The following is a 27,283-nucleotide window of genomic DNA, read 5'->3' on the forward strand; positions in this document are numbered from 1 at the left end:
TTCTAGATGTCTGTGGCAGGTGGGTCTCCTGTGTATGACTCACCAGATACAGGATGCAATTACACAGACCTCATTGATCTGTGACCAGTAGGTGTGGCAATACCTTGAAAGCAGTCCTGACAAAATGGTCATTCCTGGCCTCCTCCTAACTCTGTGCCTTCTCTCTGTCACAGGAGGCTGCAGCATATTTGTACTGCTGGGATACGTGCAAGCATAAGAAGTAGAATTCAGACTAACTACTCTTAGATGCCTGTGATATACATTACTACTTCCAAGGCTGCCTTTCAGTAAATGCAGAGTAATGAAGTTCTTCCACAGTCATCTCAGCAGGCCAAATGATCAGTATGCTAGAGACTCCTGTTTCTCTCCACTGACCATGAAAGGTGACAAGACAACTAGCTTAAATGTCAGAGTAGACAAGTCTATGCACTGTAGACCTGTGTACAACAACATGAATATTAACAAGCCCTGAAGTTGCATGCATTATTGACATTACTTTATTGACACATTTACATCGTGTCACAATATTGATACATTGACAATTCACTCATTTACAGACAGCTGTGGACACAGCCCTGATATTCTAGGTGATTTAGATTAGAAACAAACAAACAATAACAACAACAAAAAACCACAACACAGTTCCTGGATGAGAAACATAGAATCCACATAAACCCATAGTATAACAGATAAATCCAAGGAGAAAAAAGCACAGAGAATGAAATGAATATATGACTTAAAGTAGTAATGAGGTGTGATTATCTTGGATTTATGCATTCTTTTCAATTGATTGTGGACTGAATATTTCATTACCTGCCTTAGACAGCTTCAATTTAACATTTATTTATTTATTTATTTTGTAGTCATTTTTCTAGTCTTATGTTTGAATGCTTGTTTGGAGTTTGGACAAGTGAAAGTGAGAAAATTGTGTCAGGGTCTACCTTTCCTGACATTTATTCCAAGAAAACAACAGCAATGTGAGGCATTGTTGCAAAATAAAAAAATACTAGTTTTGTTGTGGTTATTGCTGCTTCTGTAGAACACCAGGAATCCCATAGCTTTCAAGTCTGCCCTTAATTTCTTCTGGTTGCTTCTACTGTAGTCGGACAGAGAAGGCAGGGCAGAGAAAACGAGTAGTTACTTAGTCTTTCAGAAATAGATTTTGTTAGGCAACAAAAGCAGTTGTAGCTCTGGGATTTTCTGAAGTATGGTTCCTCCAAACAATTCAGTGGATGTGTTTTTCTGTTGTCCATTCCGCTTCCCCAGCTCCAACCCACCTATCCCTCAATTTGCATGCATTTGTTTGTCATGGCATGCTAAGGTTTTCCACTTTATCTCTTCACTGGCATTTTTGTTTTCTCTATCTACCCTCTCCCGGCCCCCCCGGTATCTTGGTTGTATCTTGATATATACACAAGAAAAAGAAAAGACACAGCTTTCCTCCCAGCATCTCAGCAGAGATGTCAGTGACTGCTGAGGAGAAGAAATTCATAGCTGTGGAGGCTTCCAAAATCTAGCCAGTGCTTTTTAAGATTTTTTTTTTTTTTTGAGATGTGGAATATGTTCAAAATGACAATTATGAGGACCACCTTCTAGTTCTGGAAAAGAACTACTACAGATTTTTTTACATCTAAAACTGAAAGAAAAAATGCTAGTTTAGTTTCTCAGAAATATATGCCTCTCTCCAATAGCTTATGTCCCTCACCTTGATAAGATTATTACTGTGATGGTAACTGGTATATGAAAATTATTATTATTATTATTGTTTTCTGAAATCAGACTAAAGAAAACAATGGACTAAAGAAAGAATATTTCAGGAGAAAGAGAATATCTTTTCATAGATCAACTGGTACAGTTAAAAAACATGGAAAGGCTTTGGGCACATCAGTAATACCTTCATAGCTCCCATAGCACTATTACCACACAATCACTTTCCTCCAGAAATATAGATTTAAAACCTGAAAATTAATAAATCTGTTGAATTATTTATAACTGTGTGCATAAAATTAACTAGATATTCAACAGTAATCATGTAACTGGACAGATTGCACGTTCCAGTTAATTGCAATTGTTTTTGAGCATGCATATTTCAAAAAGCAAACATTACTTGTACATTTCAAGATTTTTTGCTAATGAAGCAATAACATTTTAGCAAGAATGGATAATGAATTTTTAGTACAGAAATAAACAGCAGCATCGTTTGAACTACAGAATCACTTTCTCTGCTCTACATGAACCATTGCTTCGTTTGCTCCACTAGAAAGAAATATTACACTTACATACTAATTGTGCTAATAATATATGAGGGAAAGTGTCATTTCAGCCCACCTAGAGAATTACCTGTCTTATTCTACCTACTTCTCCTACCTACTTACAAATTCTGAACTCTCAAAGCCAGAAAAACCCCACTCTGCTAATAGCATAATATGAAAAACAAAACAGAACACTAAAAAAAGAGTTAAAATAGTTTCAGTATAGTTCTTTGAAAACTACTTGATATGTCCCTGTGTGTCATCTGGGAAATAAATGAAGAGAATTTCAATTAATTAAAATTAATTGATTAGTAATTGAAATTAGTGACAGAATTGAAATGAATTGATCTTTAATTAGTGGTTAACTAGTGATTAGAGAAAACATGGAACAAGAGAGGAAAGTGGTCATTGGAAAACAAAGCAGATTTCACTCTTATGATAAATAGTTATTTCTTTGAAAGCTCACTATCCTTAGATGGAAAATCTCACAGCCTCTGCTCCCCCAACCCTCCCATCCCCTGCCTTGCTCCTCCCTTGAGCTAATAACTACCAAGGCAAACATATAAGATGGCAGAAATCTCATGTCATAGACTGGAATCTTGATGTAGCATGTGCTCTTAGGGCTGACAAGTAAGTGGAGACAGACACAGAACCAGATGTATTCTACATGCAAAAATCTACGAGAGCAAAGTAAGTTACAATTTTTATTTTGCCTATTGAATTACCTGCCAGTTTTGCTGAAGCAACAGAGAAACTGGGGAAAAAGAGTGCCTCCTTCTTTTTACATGTTTCAGGGTTGACCTTATAGATAACAGTCTATATGAGAGATGTTTAAGTAGACCATCTATATATTCTCTCCTGTGATTATAAACAACCAGTCCAGATAACTACTTCAGATGTAGACATCGACTGCGTAGATGTCCAACGAAATGAATCCTGCATCTATTGCTTTCATCCTCCTAGCACTCTCTTCAAGTTTATGGTGGGGAGAAGTATGAGCTGCTGCAGCTCATAGAGCTTCCATCAAGGAGTTTCTGAGAATCACAGAGCTTCCTAATTGCTATCCCTCCTTCCCTGGACAGTGGAGAAATGCTAGAAGTTACAGGTAGGAAGAAATGTACTGGCAGCTTGTGGGAGTGTGAGATGAGTATGTGCTGAAGGGGTGTGCCAGCAGTGTAATGCAAGAAAATCTGAAAAGTGGGAGTCTGTGTGAAAAGAAAGAGGTGAACAAAAACTAGAGCAGGAAAATGTATGCTTAAATTAGAATGGTAACTGAAAAGATATGGGGTGAAAATGTATTAAGAAGTATTATGGATAAATGATTCATCACAGGAAAACAGGAGTTGAACAAGAAGATTTAAAGAAAAGAGTTGGAGGGAAGTTTTGAAAGGGGAGGAAAAATTGACTAGCATACAGACTAACTTCCACATAAGAAACGATTAAGCAAATTAGTACTTATCAAGCCCAGAAAAAAAAGTGACTTAGGGGACGTATGAAAGAAGTCTATAAATGTTAAGGACAAAATCGATTAAATTAATTCTTCCCCTCTTCCAAGAAGATATATTAAGCTTCAATGAAATTAGTAACATTTGGACTCCAAAAGGGGAAAAAAATAAAAAAGGAAATTTAAGAGATTTGTTGTCCTTGAAAGTAAAAGCCTATCCAGATAATGATATTTAAAGATACTAATCAGAAACCAGAAACAATTCAGCAAATCCACTGAACTGAAAATGTTTGGATGTTGAGAGAATTCTAGAAGTATTGTGTATGCATAGTTTGTTTATATTTCTCCTTAGTTATTTGCTTATGGCCGTTGCCAGAGGAAGCATGCTGAGCTACATGATCCTTACACAGCATGGCTGCTTTTGTTTTCTAAGTAGCAAAGAGAAAGAGAGAAAAAAAAAAAAAAAAGAGTACACTACCATAATTCAGGAAGCATTACGGAGGCAATATTTAGGTGATAAGTTTTTTAGGAATATACATTTAAGAAATATATGCTTAGGAATTATTATTTTAAAGCAAGTCTTGTTAAGTACATCCGTCTATGGAAACAATTTCCAAATCTATTTCTAGTCAGTCTCTAACTAATGGTACAGATGTAATGGTACAGTCTGAGATGCCTTGTTTTGAAGATTATATATATATATATTAGAATAATAATAATAAAATACCCTTCTTAATAATATTCTATTTCATTTAACCTAACTTGAAGAGATTTATCTGAAGCCTGTATTCATGTCAGGGAAATTGGGTTTGTGCCAATTAACTGAAGAGGCTGTTGTACTATGGCTTATCTCAGACAAAGCCTTCCAAAACTGCTATGTCATAAAAAGGCCAAAGGCCTTGCAGCTCTTTTGTAAGGCCTTCCATCAAACCATGCTTATGGACAACCAAAAGCTGGGATCCTAGAAAAAGCAGTAGGGGTCTTAGCATGTGTGTCATGCTTGTCAGTGCAATGAAAGACACATCAAACGTCTGCTTTCTTTCATTTATTGATACTGATAGGTGCATTTTAAATGAATTGGTACTCAGGAAAAGTGATGAATAGCTTAAGAAGTATGATATGCACATAATAGAAGTACCGTGCTCAGGTAGTCATGAAATAGCTGTACAGGAAGCAGCCTAATCTTCCTTATTAATGCCTGAAAGGATGGTGACATCCATCAAATAAAGTATAATTGTCTTTCTCTAATATAAGTGACTATTACAATTATCTTGTTATAATGGATTCAGAAATATCTTAAATCTGCCAGATTGATAAACAAACAAGCTCAGCGTAGTGGCCATCCAGGAGGTCAAATCAGGTTGCCCTGAGGTTAATTGGAGTTCTTCTGCTGAATTAAATTAGGCAAGTGTTCAGCAGAAAATGCTTGAATAGCTTTCTTTCAGTGAATGCAAGCCTTGGTTTCATGTTATGTCCAAAGCACAGTTTTTCTTCTGGCTTTAATCAATAAACCAAACATCAGTCCTTTTCTTATCTATATATCTAGCCTTATCTACTGTCTATCAATAATATAATTAAAACATCTATTACTGAAAAGAAATTAGACTTCCATAATATTTTGAATTCTAATTTGTGTTTGAGTTAAGGAAATGAGGGAAGGAAGAAAAGGAGAAATGGAGAAAGGGAGAAGAGGAAGAAAGCAGGAAAGAGAACAAAACAGTAGTATTTTCTTTAAAATCTTGCTCCTAAACTCATATTTATCCATGTCAATGAAAGCAACCCAAAGCTACTTAAAAATGATATCAATGGTTGAACTGTAGATGTTTAATTCCAAGAAACTGAGCCTAACTTCTAGCAATTGAACCTGAAAATTTTTGTAAAATCTGTGCATTCCAGTAGAAGATTTTTTCATCATGTTTCCTTCATTCTATTCATTTATATCATATATGCATATGAATGTGTGTGTGTGTATATATATATAAAATAAAGGGGGCTCAAAATCTTGAACAAGAGAAGATAATGTCATTAAAATTAAGTATAAAACTTCAGTGTTTGCATGAGTTTTATTTTTGGTATTGAGTATATCAAACTTTACTTTAACACTAAATCTTTTGGTGATTTTTTTTCCCCTGACATTTCTGATTTTAATTTCCATTTTCTAGAAAGTATGCTCTTTTGCTATCAAAATTAATATAAAGCACATATAAAATAAATATTAATTTAGGGAAAAAAAAGTACCCCACAAGAAAGCAAAAAGGAATCCAGTTGTATTTTTCATAGTAATTTACTGATTTTGTTTCATTTTAAGTAGTGATACTTTTACTTACTGATAACTATGACTTAAAATACTCAGAAGTTCAGGAAAAAAAAAAATCAGATGTTAATTTAAATTTTATTTGATTGGATTTCATCTAGACCTGAGACCTGAATTTTCCTTTTCTTTTTCTTTCATTGTAGAGATGACAATTCATTAAAAACATAGCCTTGCACAGACAGAGAAGCTTTGTCAAAAACAAAGACCGGCTTAAGAGACTGCTGTTAAAACATTTTTCAGCAATATGGTAGCATACTCCACCAAATTACATTTTGGAAGTGACATCCCTTCCCCTCTTAAGTAACACAGTTTAAGGTTTCCATTCTCTTTCTTTCTTTCTTTCACTCCCCTTTATAGATGGTCCAGGTTCATTCTCTCTTCTAATTTGCATAGCTAAGATTTGACTCTTTAAGTAACACAAACACTTGGGTCTTTGGGGATTAGAATGTTTTCTTTTAATTATTTCCATATATAATAAATAAACTGAAAAAAAAAAAGAAAAAAAAGAAGCAGCAGCTAAGACTTCAATTCATAAAAAACAAAACAAACAAAAAAAACATAAAACAAAAAAGTAGACTGTCACCCCTACCAAGTTTTGAATTTTCCTGGGAAAGGAAAGACATTTCTTTGCATGTTCAATTCTAGATTTTTTTTGTCTGCTCTAAACTAAATAAAAAATTACAGAAGTTGCTACTTATGTATTTTCAGTACCTTGTAAGATTCCAGAAGGTTTGAAATAACTTATTTGTGTATTTTAAATAATTGTCTTTCCTAGCTCTACAGCCTCCACCCCAGCTGGGGGAAAACAAATGGTGGAAGGGGAGAGGGGAGAGGGAAGATGGCAAGAATAATTAAAATGAACATGTAAGTATGTGTATATATGGCTATAGTTATGTAACTACATACATATATATTTAATATATATTTAAATATTTCATAAATACATATATATACACACCATGTTAAGGCCTGAGACGTAGTAATTAGGAAAAAAACAAAACCAACCAACCAAAACAACAACAACAAACACAAAAAATGTGAATACCTACCCAGAACATCAGTGAGATATTTTTAGTGCTTTTGTTGTCTCTTTTCTCTCTTTTCCTCTTTTTGTTGCCTTTTGTTGCCTTTTTTTTCTCTTTTCACTGCTCCCTCCTCTCACATCCACTGTCTTCTGCTTACTGCCAAAATAAGCTGGGACTTCTCTTCTTGACTGGCAGGTGCCAGAGGGGTTGAGGACCCATACAGTCCTTTGACAGTGTTTTGCCTCACCCTAACTGTGGCCCTGTGCAGTGCTCTGCCTTTAATGGAGAAGACCAATGGAATCTTTGGTTAGTAGAAAATTCCTCCAGGAGGAATTGGAGAAAGCACAGAAGGAGAAAAGGTTATAAAGTCCCTGGAAATTCAAAGGAAGGAAAGAGTAATCCAATCTTTCTTGTAGTGTGAGTAGTACTCTGTATTTTTCAGTAAGGAATGCTGCCACCAGCAAAATAATTAAAGGGAGGAACTCTCTTACAATCCTGCTTTTTGTTCCTTATCTAAGCAGCACCAAGAGTATCATGGATCCAATATAGGATGTGACCTAGGAAGTTGAGAGGAAGGAAGGGAAGTTTCTTTAGTTACAAACTAGTGTCATCTTTACATTGTGAAAAGAGGGCTAAGAAGAAGGCAAAGAAGTGTGTGATTAAGTGCAGCAGACTTGAACTGATATAATGCAATTGTAGTCTATGTGTAGCAACAGCCATTAAAACTGTTTCAGACTCTTAACAGCTGCAGCCCAAAAAAATTTTTAACCCACTTTTCCAATCAGCCACTAAGCGAGGTTATACAGCATCTTCAGAGAACAGCTCTCTCTCCATGTTCCTAGAGTCCAGGGCTCAGGAAGGAATATTCAGGCAGAAGGGGAGAAAAGGAGTTATGTTTGGAAGGGGAGGGGTCCAGCCCATTTTTTGTTACTGTACTTGTTCAGGAAATATTATATTTCAAGTTGTAAAATAACCTATATGTGATAAATATAGCTAGATGTAACAGCATTCACTAGGTGAACTGTTGAAATTACCAGAAAATATTCCTAGTTTCCATCTCTCTAATACAGTATAAACAACTGTCATTTCCCTATTATGTGTTTTTCTCACTTGAGTGCTTCACAACCCCCCTTAATTATGCTATAAGTGATAGTGTTTCATAGTGTCACCTATTCACCTGAGTACTGTTTCTACTCTCCCTGTTGTTATCTCACACAGCTGTCACTGTCTTCAGACCACCCAGGTTGCTCCACAGCTGACATACATGTATCCTTCACTTAGAAGATCTGGGACTCATTGCTTAATGGGTTGATCAGTTGATAGACAGCTCAGCAAATAATTTCTAAGTACTTCCACAATGCAAAGGGGCAGCTCAACTTTTTGCTCCAAAGACATCAACTGTTGCCCTTCATGGGGTGACTGACAGGTGTTAGTGGAAATACGTCTTCTATCTAATTAAGTTTTCTGCATTTGGAAGAAGGATTGGAGAGCCAGGCATCCGCTTCTGTTGTGCCATTTACTTCTCTTTTGGGGGAGGCACCATTTGTCTGCCTAGTCATACCCTTTTGCAGTGTGGAAGCCAGGAGCTTGGTGACTATCCTGCAAAATCCCCTAGGCTCTTAAACATTTTTGTACCCAGTTTTATCTTCAGCAGATGCACAGCAAAGGGTGATGTTCTTGTTTTATTTCAATAAAGGTCTGAAATAAAAGTACAAAACTGCAATTACTAATGCTATAACTAGTCTGACACAGAATGTTTTCCCTTTTCATCTCATCTGTCAGTGAGAAACACAAGCAGTCCTTACTGGGAAAGGCTGGATGCAGAGGAAATCTGTACTCCTTCAGGTCACTATTCCCAGCTACAAAAATACATGAGCAGTTGCAGTTCACTTTGAAGAGGCATTATAGAGCTAATGGCCTTTCTTTTAGTTTGCTCTCCAAAAATCTTTGACGGTTTATGCTGGAAGGACAGTGGTGACACACTGCAGATCTGTGTGATTCCTCGCTAACACCTTGCACAAACATTTTTTATAGAATCATAGAGTATTCTGAGTTGGAAGTGACACATAAGGATCATCAAGTCCAACTTTTGCCTCCACACAGGACTACCCAAAAATCAGCCCATATATCTGAGAGCATTGTCCAAATGTTTCTTGAATTCCAGTAGACTTGGTGCCATGACCACTTCCCTAGGGAGCCTGTTCCAGTGTCTGACCACCCCCTCAATAAAAATTAAATAAATCATTATATACAAGCTGAACCTCCCCTGTTGAATCTTCACCCCATTCCCTTGGGTCTTATTGCCAGTCACCAGAGACAAGAGTTCAACACCTGTCCCTCCACTCCCCCTAGTCAGGAAGCTGTAGGCTGTGTTGAGGTTGCCCCTCATTCTCCTCTTCTCTAGGCTGAACAAACCAAGCAACCTTATCTGCTCCTCATACATCTAGCCGTCTAGACCCTTCACCATCTTTGTAGCTGTCTTTTGGATGCTCTATAGCAGTTTTATGTCTTTCTTAAATTGTGGCACCCAAAATTGCACACAGTACTCAAGGTGAGGCTGCACCAACACAGGGCGGTGTGGGACAATCACTTCCCTTGACCGACTAGCAATGCCGTGCTTGATGCACCCCAGGATATGGTTGGCCCTCCTGTCTGCCAGGGCATGCTGCTGGCTCATATTTAACTTGCTGTTGATCAGAATCCCCAGATCCCTTTCTGTGGTGCTGCTCTCCAGGGTCTTTTCCCCCAGTCTGTACGTACAGCCAGGGTTCCCCCTTCCCACGTGCAGAACCTGGCTCTTGCTCTTGTTAAACTTCATATGGTTGGTGGTTGTCCAGCCCTGTAATTTGTTTAGGTCTCTCTGCAAGGCCTCTGTACCCTACTACAGAGTTTACAGCCCCTCCCAGTTTGGCATCATCTACAAACTTATTTACTATACCTTTAAGTCCCGCATCTAGTCCTTTTATGAAAATATTAAAGGCCCTAAAATGGAATTCTTTTTTTTCAGAAGCAGGCCATTAGGGTACTGCCAGTACAGTAACATCCCTGTTGTAAAATGGATCCCTGTGTTTCACCTTCTTTGACAGCACTGAATGGGTTTCTGTCAATGACCATCTTTTACCTGATCATTTATAATTTGCTGAAGATGATTGGCAGATGTTGTAAACAATGACAGGACAAGGTTTGTGTGGACATAACATCTTTCTTTACTACCTCTTCTTATGATAGTAGCTGCTTAATAGGGAAGATAGGTAGTGTCTGGAGATCAGATTATTTTCACAAGTATATATTCATTACTGAGTCAAAATCTCATTAAACAAAGCAAAATAAAAGAAAAAAATAATATTGTAGCCATGGGTAGAAGGTCAAAAATGTCTCTGAACCCAGTAAGTGCTGCTGAGAACTTATGGTACATTTCTGTTTTCAGAATACAAGCTGAAGAAATGCATGCTGAGTTATTGACAGACCCAAGGCTTTGCCTTTCTCAGCAGAGTGTAACACAGCTCAGATTCTGTAAGATTTCTTGAGGAAAATAAATAGCTTTCTCCCAGTTTTTCTGTGGGAGATTACAAAAGATACATCTTCCACCACTTCTGTGGAACAATACAATGTATTAAAAACTGGGTGGAGTCCTTTTAGCTTTTTCAAATAAGTTTTGTTAATTACATTACATATTAACATTATATATTGTTTAATTTATAATATATCACAGTATTCTGTATATAGAATGAATATAACCATGTACATACAGATAAACATCCAATCTAGAAATATAATGATATAAATTATAATGATAACTAAATATTAATTATTTTTAAAATAAATAATAATCTGATAATTGCAACTATCTTTGCTGAAAATTTGTTTTTAAGGATTAAGCTATAAGAGCAGTTTCCAAATTGTTGTTCCATACCAAAGAATTGAAGGAAGCAGAGGAATGTGAGGGGTTGGGTAAGGTGAGTGCTTTCATTTTTTTCTAAGGTTCATTTAATTTTCCTCTTAAGCACTACCTATTTAATTTTTTTTTCCTTGTTAAGTGTATAGCTGCCTATTCAAAGCAAGCTCAAGAGGTATGCACTTAAGCTAAGAGAATAAAGGTAATGTGATGATAATTATACATGGACAGCTATGGAAAATGTCTATCTTTGCACATAATTTAGTTCAGTTGTACAAAGTACACCCCTCACAGTTTCTTTAGCTTGTGAATGTGTATGGCCTTCTGTGGAGACTGCTTTTTGTAACTCATTCACTAGTAAATGTAAATCTTTTATTGCTGGATAACCATTCTATATTATTTATCTTACATAATAATAATAATATATATCATTTGTTGAAGGATGTTCTCTCTTTTGTTTATTTCCCCAAGGAGCTGACCCAGTGTACTGGGTTGGGCTGGGATGTTAACTTTCCCTGCAGCAGCCCATACAGTGCTGTGCTCTGCACTCATAGCTAAAACAGCAATGGTATCACACCAGTGTTGTGTCTGCTGCTGAGCAGTGCTGGAACAGTATCAGGACTCTCCCTAACTCCCCTAGGGGTGGGCAAAGATGTGAGAAAAGAAACATCACCAGGGCAGCTGACCTAAACCAACCAAAGGGATATTCTATACCATATGATGTCACACTCAGCAATAAAAGGTGGAAAAAGGAGGAAGAGGGGAGGGGTGGGCTCTCGTTGTGAAAACGTCTGCCCTCCTCCCGAACACCGGCTACGTGCGTTGAGGCCCTGCTTCAAGGACGTGGTCAAGCATCGCTCATTTGTGGGAAGCAGAGAGTAATTTCTTTCCTCTGCACTTCCACATAGCCTTTACTTGTTTTGTTTATTTTTTCCCTTTCCCCCTCCCTTTTCCCCTTTCCTTTTTACCCTTTAGTTAAATTGTTAATTGTTTAGTTAAATTGTTTAGTTAAATTGTTTAATTAATAATAATCTTTCCTTAATAATTATTTTTTTCCCCCTTTAATTAAATCATCCTTATCTCAACCCGTGAGTTGTTCTTTCCTTTACTTCTTCCCCTCCTCATCTAAGGAGGGGGAGGGAGAGAGCGGTTGTGGTGTTCAGCTGCCTAGCACGGTAAAACCACCACACCCAGAAATCTTCTGCAACTGTATTAGCCCCATGTGGGATTAGATTCAGTTTTAAGAGACAGTCAACACCAATTTCTCTGAACTGCAGTAGCAGCTGCACTGCTATTGAAGTTAAAATCCAAATGATTTTACTTTTATATATGTGTGTTGGCAAGTTTGTTGGTCAGGTAAGCATATATCTCTAGTGACTATACTTCCAGCTATTAGGTATCCTGTATATTCTTTTAGAGGTCTCTTGTCCTTTCTTCAGTCTTTGGATATGTAGCCACTCATATTTGGCTGCATCCTTTGAAGTGCCATTCTAGTTCCATTCTTCTTTCTTTCCTAGTCTTCCAGTTTCTAAACACCACTGCTCATAAGCTGTGGATTTCATTTAGCTGCTTCTTTCATAGTTGTAACAGTGTTATTTGATGAAAATTCTGTACTTCCAGTGCTTATATCACACAACTATTCCTCTAAAAATACTTGAGTACTTTCTAGCATGAGATTTGTGTATTCTAGTGTAAGAAATCAGTTACACTGATGCTACCGTTGTTACTCATTCTTATTTTAACATCTGGTGGTTACTAATTTTAATTTTAATTTTAATGTTAATTTTAATTTTTATCTATTTCTATTTCTATTTATTTCTATTATTTCTATTTCTATTATTTCTATTTCTATTTCTTTATTTCTTTATTTATTATTTATTTATTTTTACTTGTCTTTGGCATCGTATATAAGGTTTTATTCAATAATATCAAGATTATTTTTCATTATGTTGCTGTCCTCTTCTTTGCAGAAAGCTGAGACCATAATATGTATTACCAGCAAATACTGACATCCATACCTGGTGGTGGTGTGCTTTTGTAATAAGAAATCATCCTAACTTTGTACCCATGTTTAAGTGGAACATAACTCATGAACAACTTCTTCATTTGCTGAAATCATTTCTCTGAGACAGCACTTCATACAAAACTTCCACTATGACATGAAGGGGGAATTAAATAACTTTTTACAGCTTTTAGGGATTTCTTCTCTGGAAGAATTTCTTCTTTAGTTTTTTGGTCCCTTTTATTAAAAGAAATTCAGTATCTTGTGAAATATGAACAGAAGAACATGATATGTTTTAGCTGTTGAAACAGGCCTTCTCTATTTGTACATTTATGAACAACTCAGACCTTGTTATGTGAAGTATATAAATAAGTGAAGGTTATGAAAATCCAATTTCTTCAGCTCTTTTTTCCAACACACTTTAAAAAGTCGATGTGTATATTTTATTGAAATATTTTTTCCTATTTTCTATTTTTACAATGGCTTTGCAGACAGATAAGACAGATATGTAGCTCAATTTAAGACTTAATGAAGTCCAAACACCCACATATATACTGTAGTGTCTTACAGCTACTTCACGTATAAGCATAAAAGAAAATAAGTAAAAAATGTCATTTTATGTAATTATCCTAAACTACTCACTACTTCACACACAATAGCATAAAAAATTTGTTAACAGTCATTTAAAATATATGTTTCAAAAGAAGAGGAAAAAAAAATTAGACGTCTCTCTAGAATAACTCACCAAAGCTCTCTCTGCTGACTTTCCACAGATTTGCAGCAACCATCTCATGTTGAATATCAGCAAGAAAGAGAGGCCTATCTTTTTCTGGCTCAGTAAATCTTATGATAACTCCTCTTTGGAACATAATATGTGCCAAGCAAGGAATCAAATGCAAAAGCCTGCAAACATAGACTTATACAATTTATTTGAAATATTATTTGAATTATTGATATGTGTGTTAGATGTGTAAATCAGGGGATTAAGAAATACATCCAAAATATTTACAGATCTTAACCTGATTACACTCATTTCAGAGAGGGCAGACTACACTGAATTGTTATACTGGACTAAAAAAATAAAATTAAAAAAAATGAAATGTTCATCTTGGACAACTTGTATCCTACTAGATAGGAACTGGAGTTTGATACAACCAGTTTTAAAAACAATAAAAGCTGGAGCTTTTTATCACTAGAATTTTGACAAGATTTTATTTCAGGAAACTGGTCTCTTCTCCTTGGCCCCCCACTAGTTTTAATATTTTTGTCCCTCTGTGCTACTGCATTGTCTCAAGGGCATAATTTAAGGGCAGTTGAATTAATTATATTACAAAACTTAATGACTCTACTAATCTGTCAGGTGGTTCTGATGCTTTCCTTTCTTAATTGATAACTATTTGTATCCTAGGAGAGACTGTCCTGCTCATTGATAACTATATACCTAATCTTACACATATATCTAGAAATACAATTCTTGCCTTACTTCTGAAATTTTGCAATAGATTATGAAGTTTATCTGGTAAATGCAATCAGATTCCAGTTATTACTTCTCAGCCCTAACACAGATATTGAATATATTCTCTTAGTACACATATTTGATCAACATTGTATAAAGTTACAATATAAGACAGACAATCTAAACAAAAAAGGTTCTCTCTTTCATAAGTTGTTATGTACATCTGAGACAGGAAATGGGAATGAGGAACATGACATAAATTTAAAGATAAATTTTTCGTATTGGTCAAGCCTTTAAAAACAAATGACTAACATGACAACATTGCCTATTTTTTGCATTTTTCATTTTGCATTTTTTTTTCCTCCACTTTGTTTCTCTTCAAAGATAATTAGGGAAGATAAATGTATATAAACAGGAAATTTCTCTCGGAATTTTTTCTTTACACCTGAGCTAGTTATAATAGAAAACATAATTCTCTGTTTATGATATAACATCTGTGATTGAAAAAAAATATCTTTTAGAAACATTGTATATTAACAAAGAGAGGGAAAACATCAATCACAGGTGCAAAAGAGCAACCCCTGATACACATTCTGAGTGTATACATATACCCATTAAACTCCTTTTGTTTATAAATAAACTTGAATTATACACCTAATAAATCTATTGAAAGGTAAGAATGCATGATTTCAATGAGCAAACATTAGTAAATGAAACATCAGTGTCCTATGTGACATATTAATATTATGCATGGCCTTAAAAGTCTCCTGTTTGTTTCATTCTTGCTATAACATGAAGATTAAGAATGAGTATAGTTTCAGATGTTAGTAAAGTAGTTAGCATTTACTAACATAATTTTGTTGACAAGGAAAGTTGTAGCTTTGATATGCTTTGTCTGTTTGAAGCAAGCTAAGAAGTTAATAGTTCTATCTGTGATGTGTTACTATTTTGTAATTTGGATTTTAACATAACCCACTGAAATAATTTTGAGTAAAATAGTATCCTCCATCCATTCTACCCATTCTACTATCCCATTAGCATTGTCATCTCCTTTCAGCTCCAATGTAGACACAATGATTGGTTTTGGATTTAAAATTTAACGCTCTGTGTTAACTGTTCTGAAGTGGTGCCTAATTTAACCCTGTCGTTAAATGAGCCTTTTTGTGATTTTGAATAAAAAAGGTTTATTGTTGTTTGTATTCTGTTAAAATGTCTTATTTCAATGTGTTTCACTGAATTGCATCACAGGTTTTCCATTTAATAAAACTGTCGTACACACAGCTGGGATAAGTGGGCACAGGTTTACAAAAATCACTCAGATTGATTCACATCAGATGAAATGTTCAGATGAGGCTTTATACATTTTCTTTAATCTGCCTAGCTTTTGGAGAATGAGATAAAAAAGGAATCGATGTAAGATCATTGCTAGGTAAAGGGGCTGTATGTGTTTATTGAATAATACCACTCTAAAATTGCCAGGCACCCTCATATAGTAAAATAATCACCCCCGTCTTTTTATTCTTTCCAGTAGGGGTCGGAACCAAAACTTTATTTCCCAGAAATTGCCAAGAAGTTTTTGATGATTAGTTTCATATCAGTTTCAGGAGTGAAGTTGGAGAAAATTGATTCAGTCTGTGTAGAGAACGTTCCTAACCATTTAAAACTATGGCAGATCATGCAGTGCTGTAGTTCAGTAAAATCTCTTGGGTGTAAACCACCAGCCATTGGAAATGGATGTGCCACTGTCGTTCCTTGGTAGTTCTTAAGAACATATCCCAGTGACTGGTTATAATGGTGAATTGAAAAAAACATTTTTAATTAAAAAAAAGAAAAATGAAAAAAGAAACTTTCATCTCCTTTTTATCTCTTTTGCCCAAATAAGAAAAAAATGAGAAATTAAAAATGAAATAGAAATAAAGAATTAATGGGAAAGAAAGATAAGCTCCTTTAAGTTCTATTAAGTAGTTAATTATGTTTCCATTTGTAAATTATTTTTTGCTGATTGCAACTCCCACATTTTAAATCTCTTGGAAACTTAAAATAAGATACAGTAGGATGCTTTTTATCATGAGACTCATGGGAATATCACACCATGCAAGAGAAGAGAAATGAAGATTGGGAACAAAGGCAGCTGCTCAGGTGAAGCTAAAGCACTTGGTCAACAGAACATGTATTGCTGGTGGTTTTTGGTCAGACCAGAAAAAACTACTTGCCTGTCAGGTTCCAGAGTGTACAGAGGGTGCTTATCAAGCCTTATCAAAAATCTTCTGAACAATGACAACAAAACTTTCTAAAAAATAATAAAAACAACAACAACCAAAGCAAAACAAAAACAAATAAACCTCCTGGAACACAATGCCTATATTTGACCACATGCATGGGCAGTTTTGAACATGTTGACGATTCCTTAAATTAAAATATTGATGAAAAGTCTTTAAATGGTGACATTTATTTTTAATAAATTATTTCCTACAAGCTACATACTGAATAGGTACAATCCTTTGCTTTTGCTTTTCCTCCTGTAATATAACTTTTTGGCTTCTTTTGCAGAAAGATTTATATCATTGTTTAACTTTTAAGTTCTAGTGAGTAGTTTCAACCACTTCCACGAGAACATGCGCTATGTGTAAAGTTAAAAAGGCAGTCAGACTAAGTTGGATTCTGAATTTGAATTGCATAAGTTGAATACACTCCTATAAAATAGTGAAGTTGTTTATAAAGAGGCAAACCAAGAAAGCTAAAAATAAAAAGAAGCATTTAACAAATGTGATCTATTTTGTCATATTTTCCATGTCCCTCCCAGTTATTTTTAAAACATTTTGTTCTATTATTAGAATTTTCAAAGTCTTTACTGAAGAATCTTGATCATAGGAACATGTCATTGTTGTTTTGTAAAAGCTCATAGTGATATAATGTCTTAGGAAAAGAAAGAAACAATTCTTAGTAAAAAGATATTCATAGAACCAAAGCAAAGCTCCATGCTGGTGTCATTGGGTGTAAATCCTCAGAGAACAATGGCGTAGTTACTACTTGCACCAGTGCTCAGTGTAGTCTTCTGAGCTTTCCTTGTAATAAGGTACAGTATTTTGGGCACCATTCACCCTGATCTTCATTTAAATGAGAATCTCTCAAGTGTGTGAAATGTATATGTGTATTTTATGTGGGTGACTGAATTTATGTTTTTTGTTGATTACCACATTTTTCACTTCATTCTTCAGACAGCCAGTGCTGCCTAAGTATCATCCTACCAAAGCCAAACTGTGACCTAATTTGAGTTTATACCATCAAGATTTTTTTTTTTATAGATGAAGATTTACCAGATTTAACTAGAGGTGGGTAAATAATTCTCAAAGAATGATTTATCTTAAATTTAGACTCTCTTTTCTCACATGATATCCATGGGGAGATCATTTTCCGTAGTATTTTTAACTTGTCACAAGCAGACAGTCACAAGCACAGTTTTTTTTACTGTCACAAGCAGAGTTCACAGTGATTCCTTCAGATGTGAAAGTAGTTCTTGTGGTTGGTCAGATAAATTATGTGGGAATGTCTTTTCCCTGAAGAGAACAAATTACCCCTGTGGTTTTGAAATGTCTACAGTTCAAATGTTTGCCACATAAATATACCAGACCTGTCATGGCCTCTTGTTGCCCATATGAAAGTTGCATGTTTAGCCCCCACCTTCTCATCCTCACTGCTGACATTGCAGGTGGTGTGGAAACCTGGAGCTGGGATAGAGCCTTGTGCTTGATTGGCACTGTGACCCCCATCTCACAAATGCATGTCACCCCCACCACACGTTTGGCTGACAGAGGGACCTACTGCCTTCTCTGGTGAGGTGACACAGTACATGGGGATCTGCACCCTGTTGAAGTAGGAAGATGTTATGTTAATGAAGGGAGTACAACAGCTTGTGTGTATAAATGAAAAAAAATTCCTAAAAACAAATCAACTGATATTTGCAGGACATATTTAGCTATATTTGCCAAACAGATTGATATTTTAGGTACTCCTACAGCCTTTGATTCTTATATGAAAGATCTACCAGGCAGGATCCAAACCATCTGAAACTGAAATGAACAGCTAACCTCAAGTTTTTAAACATGAATTCAGGAGAGTGAGTGAACAATCCTAACCACCCCCCCCCCCTTTTTTTTTTAACACTAGAATGTATTTTTATGTAGTTACTTTGTAAGTACTTAAATCAGATAATGTTATTTCCCCTCAAATAGTCTGTGGGATTGAGAACTTTCATTATCGTTATCAGGAGATTTATGGCATTCACCCGAGGGAAATGAAGCACTAGTATGATTCATCTTTGCTGAGCTAGATTTTTTATGTTTATTCTTACACAAATTTTCATTCTTACACAAATTAGCATCATGTGTATTTCTCTGTTCTTTCTACTCCATGTATCCATCCTCATTCTTCCTCTTCCCATTCATTATGTTCATTTCCTCTTCTCTCAGGCTCCTCTTCCCTTCTCCTCTCACACATGTATTGCTCTATTTGCCATCACCAGTAAGGAGGGAAAGAGGTGTCTACTTGCATCCCTTATTTACTAAGAGGAACAGTCATTAATCCTAAATTTATTTTGTTTCATTTTTTTTTTCCATTTATTTAATAATAGATGTAGTTGTTAGGTACCCATCATTTTAATACAAGATTGTCCACTGTGACAGCAATTCTAAATCGGTAATTTTTCATAAATTAAAATTCCTTGCAGCAAGTATAACTTCGTTGCAGCAAATTATAATCCACAGACTTCCATAACAAAGTGCTAATTGTAACTTGGATTTAAATATTATTTTCTGTATGCAAATTGGCCTGTGGGGAGTTATTATTTAGTATAACATTGTTAACAACACTAACATTAGTTTGTAATTTGTTTGAAGTGGAATACCATTATTACTAATACATTACATGTGCCTTAGAGAAACAACATTGCTTTCCCATGCAAGATAAAAATCTTTTATCAGTCAAATTTGTTTAATGTTGCTTTTGTGCTCCATGGGAAAACAAAAGGTGACCTGGGTCATAAAAAATGCATTGTGTTTTTGGTTATTTGAACAGAAGGAAAGTCAAAAGAACATGACGTAATCTTTCAGACACTGTGAGCAATGCACAGGGCCTGATCTTGCAAATGTCTGTACAAATGAGATATTGTTTGCAGGTAAGTCACAATGACAAAGTGGGATTATTCTTTTTTTCTTCCACAAATGAAACTCTAACTTTCTCTTCCTTCAAAATCCAAACTAAACAAAAATATTTATTAGTGTTTATTCAAAATTTGTTAAGTGTATCAGTGGTTTCCTTGCTGCATGTTTTATTTCCTGCTTCATTTGTCCAGTAGTTAGCACTCTGCTCTGACCTAAAGCAAATGTAAAGTTCTGGACACCGAAGCTCATATTTAATTGAGTTTCGGTAATATTTTCAGTCCTTAAGCATATTTTGATGTAATTATTTATTTTATGTAATTATTATTTTATGTGTAAATGCCATACATTTGGCCCTCAAGGACAAAACAGTACCTTTCTATGTGTGCAGGAAGAGAGCAGCAAAAGAAGTGTGTTTCCCACTCTGTTTCTTAAAGGGAGTCCTACAATCCAGAGTCCAATGAGGGCTCCATGTCAGCTTGGCCTGGAGCACCCTCCTAGCAGAATCAAGACCCTTAAAGCACTGCTTTGTGAAAAGGGTGTCCACACAAGCAGAACCCTCTCCCTGACTGCCAAACCTACAGATGCTGAATAATACTAATTCTCTACATGTAAAAGTTTACATAAATTCGTAAGGAGTAGCTGCATCCTGTTTATGCATGACAGAATTCTGACAAATATCAGTATCTCTCTATAGTAGAGGTCACCGCTTTAGAAGACTGAATTTATAGGCATCAGTTAATACTATCCATGCCTGTCATGGAAGACCCTGGAACCCTTTCAGCCAAAGACAGGAGACATGGGAGTTCAGAAGGGTAATTGATTTAAAAAATAAATCAGGAAATTCACACCAGGGTTAGGAATAAAAAACTCCTACATTTCAGAGAATAGGAGTTCCATTAATTTTACAGAAAATTACAAGCACACTCATAACTTTTCAGCAGCTGTTGATTAATTGTTGGAGAGAAATAATGGGAGCCTGGGAGAATTTTGTTGATAGGAAGTTCATTTAGGTCAGCAAATTTATTTGGAATACAGCTGTCCCTGGTAACCCCCTGCAAAACTACAAGAACAGATCTATCCAATGAACTCACTCCTTTTGTGCTAAACCACTCAAATAGCTTCTCTCCCACTTTAGAAATGTAAGTGGATGGCTTATACATGTGCTTAATGCTTGAGGTTTCTTTTTGAAGTAACTTCATCCAATATTTACAGAGCAAAAAATGCAGGTGAGACTTAGGAATGTAGACGAAAATAATAGACATATCATTTCCTGTCTATGACAGCCATAATAAAAACATTTAGATGACTATGGTTGTGAAAGAAAGATTTTCAAGATTATTTTTACTAATGTGTAATACCTGACATTCATACTGTGGTAAAATCCAAATTTTTAGTTAATGGGAGCTTTTCAGAATACTTGGAACAGGCTGGATTGGGTGTCTCTCCCTGCAGCTGCCTCTAACAGATATTGCTGCTGTGAAAGGCAGGGCTCACACTGAGATATAGATTCAGTGGGAATGGGAAGTCAGGAATTGCATATTTCTCTCATGTTTTCCAGCACTTGACTGCTCCTGAATCATCCCAAGCATCTTGGATAGACAGGAGGGGAACTTTTCAGACAGGTATCATCATATTTTCCCCTGTCACATTTCTGGATTCACCACAAAACACTAATACAGGCATTCCCTGTGATGTGACAGCACATATTAGTGCACCCAGTGCATGTTGATCAGAAGGATATGTACATTCATAAGCATCCCTTTAAAATCAAACTGAAGCTATTCTGTCATCATGCGACATATGCACATTGGTCAAAGTGAAAGGCACAATGTCATCTCAAATCATATCAGCCTGACACCTATACATGTATACATATATATATGTTGACATGTGAGAGGGAATGCTTAAAATTAGCCATAGTTTCCTTACCATAAACAGTCATTACACTATGGGGTATTTCAAAGTTCAACCTTAGGTGTTTTTTTTTTTTTCTTCATTTCTATATTTCAGTCAGTGCTCTGTCAGCTGGACACTGGTGTGTGTGGAAAGACAGCAGAATGACAGGTTAGAATAGGGAAGGATCTTCATTTTTACCTAGCATGTGCATGTTCTCTGAAGCATTAGGAGCTTATTGGCCCATTTCACTGTTTCATAGCAACGCCAAATGGGCTCAGACTTGAGGACTGCTCACATACACAGTTTAATGGCTACAAGTTGAAGTAGTAGGCTTTCAGTTCTGGATTTTTTTTCCTTCTTCCATTGTTCTTGGTGCAGACTTGTAAAAATAGATGTCTAGCCCCTCAGGGTCTACCAAGTGACCCACCCCTAAGCTATAACTACAAAATATGCTGAACCTTTCTTAAATGGTAAAACTGCAAGAAAAAAAACAGTGATATATGAGAGCTGTATCTCAGGAGACAAGAACTGATACAATAACAATAGGATGAAGACTAAGACTACAAAGAAAAGTGTTGTAGGTTAGAACCAGGGAGGGCAGAAGAAAACAGTGTAAAGAGTTTATAGAAGTGAAAAACTAAAGAATAACAAAAAGAAGAAACTGTTATGATGTAAATTGGCAGGAACTCTTCATAGATAGCTTTCCAACAAAACACTTTGTAAATCAGTAGATAAAATACCAATAATTATCTACATGTTTCATGTACAATCTTGAGTCAGAACTCTTCATCACTGTTAGAGCCAACAGATCTTCATCACTGTTGATCAGAGCTATCATCTTTAAATCTATGTTGGTATGTAGAAATAGACACAGCTCACTGGGACATAATTTTTCTCCCATTGACAGGAGTTCTTGACAGGTTCTTATTCTTTTCAATAAGCTCTGAACATAGTTAGGATAATGAAAACCATGATAAAATATATACATGACTGAAGAAAGTTGTTGACAAAAACTGTGCTTAATTTTTCAAGATGATGGATGAAATGTTTGCAAGATATAACTAATTTATAATATATCAAAATTTTGTCCTTCATATTTGACTTGAATACCTAGCTATACAGAGTAAGAGTAGAAATCTCCCAAGCTTAATAATCAAGAGAACATTTTTTTTGACTTTTTATCACTTATAGTTTATAGTAAAAGTGTATGATTTATCTCTTATTTAAAACTTTTTTTTTTTTTTTTTTAAATCTGCTGACTTGGGCAGGCAACTTAATAGTAGATAAGTTCCCTCCTACCTCCATTATTTGGACTGCAGATCTCCCTTTTGACTTTTCAGACAAAATCCTGAATTCTAGAGATTGATGGGTCTTTGCTAAAGTGCTGGTAAAGCATTCTCTTGCACACTAGCTCAATCTGTCTCCTGCAGAACACAACATAATAGGGTGAAAATTGCCTCTTACCTGTTGACCAGCTGAAAATTGCATCCTTAGCTGCTTTCTCATGGAAGCTTCAGCAGCTTCCTGTTCTTTAACAGCTAATTGAAATTCTTAGAGGAAATAAACCCCTCTTGAGTAGTCTGCAGAATGCCTAATAAGGTATTATACACCATCCCCTTTCAGCATTCAATCATCAGCTCTACTTCTGTGTCATACAGCAATCAGTTTAGAAAATGAAGTTGTAGGATACAGTGAGTATGCTGAGGGAGCCTGAGTAATTTAGGAGAGATTGCTCAGTTTGCTCTATTGAGTTGTTTATGCTGTACTGGATCTTTAGTGAGTAAGCTTCTGCTAAAGAAAAGGCATATAATCATCATTCATCTGTTAAAAATTGGGGGAAGTCTCTCTTCAAATAATTTACGAGAAAATTATCTGGTTTATAGTTTTAGTGAAAAATGTTTTTTTAATTTTTTTTTTCCCAGCAGCCAAAGGGCAGAATAGGACGTAGTTGGCCCTGAAAAGTTTTTTTTTTTTTTTTTTTTTTTGTGAATTCATTGTTCAAAATATCCAGACTGCCCTTTGCTTCCAACTATGGATTTCCAGAGTGAGGAAAGGACTTCCTGAACTGCAAGATACCAGTGCTTTGTGTTCAGGGAGATCTTTTATACTAATGCATTTCAACAATAACTATGACCATTTTACACTTTCTGAAAATGCAAGGTGTCAAAAACAGAGGGGTCAAGGAAGGTCAGGATATGTGAAAATTATGTGTTCAACGGTAAAATACAGAAACTTCATTTCAACCGTCTTCTACTTACAGCTTCCAGTTATTGCTCATGTGCTTTGAGCTCTGACCTGAATAATGAGCTGCGTAATAGCTGTTGTGAGGATGTATACCTCTCCCATCAATTCTTTTGGTAGCCTATATGTATGGTTGGTATGACCAAGATTTTATAATAGAAGATGTTTTCAGAAGTAGTGTAAAAACTCTACATTGTTGTGGCACTAGTATTTAAGTTACAGAGGGCAAACTAGGAGTTGGTGGTGCTCCAGACTGGCCAATCATATTTCAGCAATACTCCATTACACCCTTTTTCTTCAACAGCACAATATGGACACAGTGGGAGAGGGAGGCAGAACAAAGGAAAGATGCAAGGCTATAGGTTTAGTCACACATTTGTGTATTGTTGTCCATTTTTACGTAAGGACGTGAACATTTATGACTTGGCAGCTAGAACCAAATTAACTCTCCAATCCACAAGATATTGTGGAATTAATAGTTGCATCTGAATCTATCTTTATACGATCCTGCTACATTCAAAGAGAAGGAGGGAATATATGCAATTGTAAAGTCTTGTGAGACCTATGCATATCAATAATAGTTTTTGCAAAGTTTTTGAATCTATCCTCCTCCGGTTCTCATCATCGTTCATTCCTCATCTTCTGTATAAGCCGTGATCTAGCGACAAGATTGAAAATAAAGATCTTTATTAACACATAAAAAAAGAGCTGTTCCATGATGACTGTCTTTGAACAACAGTGTTATCTCATTGTGTAAGCTATACTTTTCCCCTCACTGTTAGAGCCTGAGATTCCATATCCTATAAAGCACATTGCACACTTGAGTGGCCACAAAATACTGAGTCCACCTTCATCAAGAGCTCCTTAGGTTCCTTCCTCTTCATCCTCCTGCTGTGCTGCTTGGTTACTATGAAATATATACAACTTCCCTGGGTGGTCAGAAAAGGGCTATAGTACAATCCCCATGATGGATCATAGAATCATAGAATGGTTAGGGTTGGAAGGACATTAAAGACCATCTAGTTCCATCCCCTCTGCCATGGGTAGGGACACCTTCCACTAGACCAGGTTGCTCAAAACCCCATCCAACCTGGCCATGAACAATTCCTTGCATGGGGCATCCACAATCTTTAAGACCTCATTGCAGCCATGAATAATGTGGAGTAATACCATTGTGAGGCATGTAAACATTCACATTTTGTCAATGGATCAACATCTCTGAATCTGACTGATAATTGCTTTATATTAGATCTTTGTTGTTAAATTATTTTTGACATAATGTATTGAACATTCAGGAAAAGCAAGACATCAAAATAGTGATGTTTGACATAGGAAATGATTTGCTAAGGTAACTGCTGGTAATAATCTGTGTGTATGTGCATGCATGCATGTGCATGCATGTGTGTGTGTGGGTGTATACATTAGGAGAACATGTACTTTGTGGTGGTGAGACTCCACAATGTATGTTCTTCCATAAAACCAATGTATGCCCTTCCTGGTATATTTCCAGTTTCTTAGTAATCCTGCTCCAAGTACTGAGCAGGACTGATTTATTGTCACTTTCTTTTGAGCTGCTGGCACTGCTCTGGTGACTAACTTTGAGACTGACTCAAGAGTGATGAACACAGTCCCTCTTTCCTACTATACAGTTGAAAGAATTACCTCTCAGGAACTCCAGTTTAAGCCTGTAGGTACAGTGTGATCAGACAGGGATTTCTCTCTTTTTTCTTTATTTTCCTCAAAAAAATGCAGCTTTGGCTCTTGTAGGAAGTAGTATCCCTGCTCCTGCTTAACAATTCTTCTCTAGTCAACACATTTTGATCTTTGTGTGTGTGTTTGCAGAAAAACAACAACAACAACAACAACAAAAAACAACACACAAATTCTTTTCTTAAAATACGATGTTAATCCATCAAGTAAATAAGTCAGTTTGTAAGAAGGTTCTTGATACTTTTGTTGTTATGTGGCATACTAGGCCAAATCAGATACAAATGCCTAAGAGAAAGTGCAGTCTCCTTTTGCATCATGAGAAGTTGAGGAAAAGTTTGTTGTTGGTACTCTTCATGATTTGTAAAATGTGTATTGTTTCCTTAAGGAAATGTAGGAGACATAAAGGAGATTTTTCTGTGTACTGACAATTTCTATCACCATACTCCAACATCCATGTTAACAACTCAGATATTCACTGTTCCCTAGGTGTCATGCGTTCCCCACCACAAAGAGTGAAGATGACATGAGATAGTTGCAGTCTTGGCATCAGTTAAATGGTGACCATAATGCATATGTACATCTAGAAGTACTCTGAAAATGGTGATTAACTAAGTCTTCTAAATAGGTCACATCCAAACTAATTTCTAGGAAAGAAAAGAAAACACTTTCCCATGAACAAAATGTTATTATTTTGTCAAATCAAAACTTTCCTCAAGTAATTTCAGCTATACAAATGTTCAGAAGTCTGTTACCCATATTTTTAATAAGAATATTTACAATTTTTTTTCAAATTTTTTAAATTCCGTTATAGCAAAGTAAGACTTTTTTTTTTTTTTAATTATTATTATATATTTTTTTTGAGTAGAAAAACCACGGGAGACATAAACACTTGCAGATGGAGATATTAAGTTTCTTAGCATTCAATAATGCAGAAATTGTCCATTGTACTGTAATGATAATAATCTTCCATGTCCAGCAAATCTCACTACTTTTTGTTGTTGTCGTTGTCATTGTTGGTTTGTTTTTTAACTGTCTGTTTATACTATACTCAACGTTGTCTTTTTCTGATCTATTTAGGAGTGTGCAGGAGAAGTCCTTTAAACCTGGTTTTCTAGAAATCCATGCATTATGCACAAAAAAACAAGGTCTTTGAGGTTTTCAATATTTATTTATTTATTTATGCATTTAAGGAGGGTTTGTTTACCCTTTATATAATTCAGCTTATGTGAGGGAGGCAAAAGGCAACCATCAGTTTCCTTGTCCCTCCTTTTTTAGGATGCAGCTGCTGATTCACCATTACAGGAGGCTGATACAGATTCTTGTGCTAACGCTTGTTATCACTAGCCTTGCTTTGAGCTTGGTTTCAACAGAAGGTCAGTCAGTGCAGAGGGTCAGAGCAAGTCACTCAAGGGAAGAACTGTCAGCAGCTTGAAATAAAGCTGTAGAAGGCTCCCACCATGCCAACCAAAGGGGGGAAGAAATTTTATTTGATACTCCTTGTATTCATCTAATAGGTACTTTTTGATGTAAGAATATCAAAAATGTATCTCTAAATTAGTGTCATCCACATTCAGAGGAGAGTGAGTCCACAAATTGCTGTACTATCTTCCTTTCATAGGTTTATATCTACCTCATTACCTCCCTTTTCCCCTTCTAATTAAAACATGTGAGGCATTTAAAAACAGTCTATTTATAATATGACAAAGTTGCTTTCAAAGTAATTTTCTTTTATTTAGTGTTTGATCTCTGATTTCATGCGCTTTTCCTCCATCTGGCAGTTGTCACTAAGGCAGATGGCCACCAGCTGGGAGGGCAATGTAAGTATCTCCCTCTAGATCTGCTGCCAGAGCTGCTCAGTAACTGCAATGTGAAGGAAAACTGTGTCAGTC

At 35.8% G+C, this 27,283-nt stretch overlaps 2 long non-coding RNA genes across 3 annotated transcripts in view; one reads left to right on the top strand and one right to left on the bottom strand.

The window, feature by feature from the left end:
- LOC308188115 overlaps nucleotides 1-27,283 on the bottom strand; it is a 437,773-nt gene that overhangs the window by 199,139 nt on the left and 211,351 nt on the right. The gene's annotated exons all lie outside the window — the stretch shown is intronic.
- LOC308188556 lies at nucleotides 1,943-15,839 on the top strand. 2 transcript variants are annotated; one of them, XR_013945575.1, is made up of 6 exons: nucleotides 1,943-2,942; nucleotides 3,216-3,357; nucleotides 6,154-6,257; nucleotides 6,786-6,874; nucleotides 10,908-10,991; nucleotides 12,901-15,839. It is a non-coding gene; the product is annotated as an uncharacterized lncRNA (long non-coding RNA). The 2 variants fall into 2 exon arrangements; XR_013945576.1 differs by lacking the exon at nucleotides 6,154-6,257.

Source organism: Anser brachyrhynchus, assembly GCF_964034855.1.
Source record: "Anser brachyrhynchus genome assembly, chromosome: 1".
NCBI classification, from domain to species: Eukaryota; Metazoa; Chordata; class Aves; order Anseriformes; family Anatidae; genus Anser; species Anser brachyrhynchus.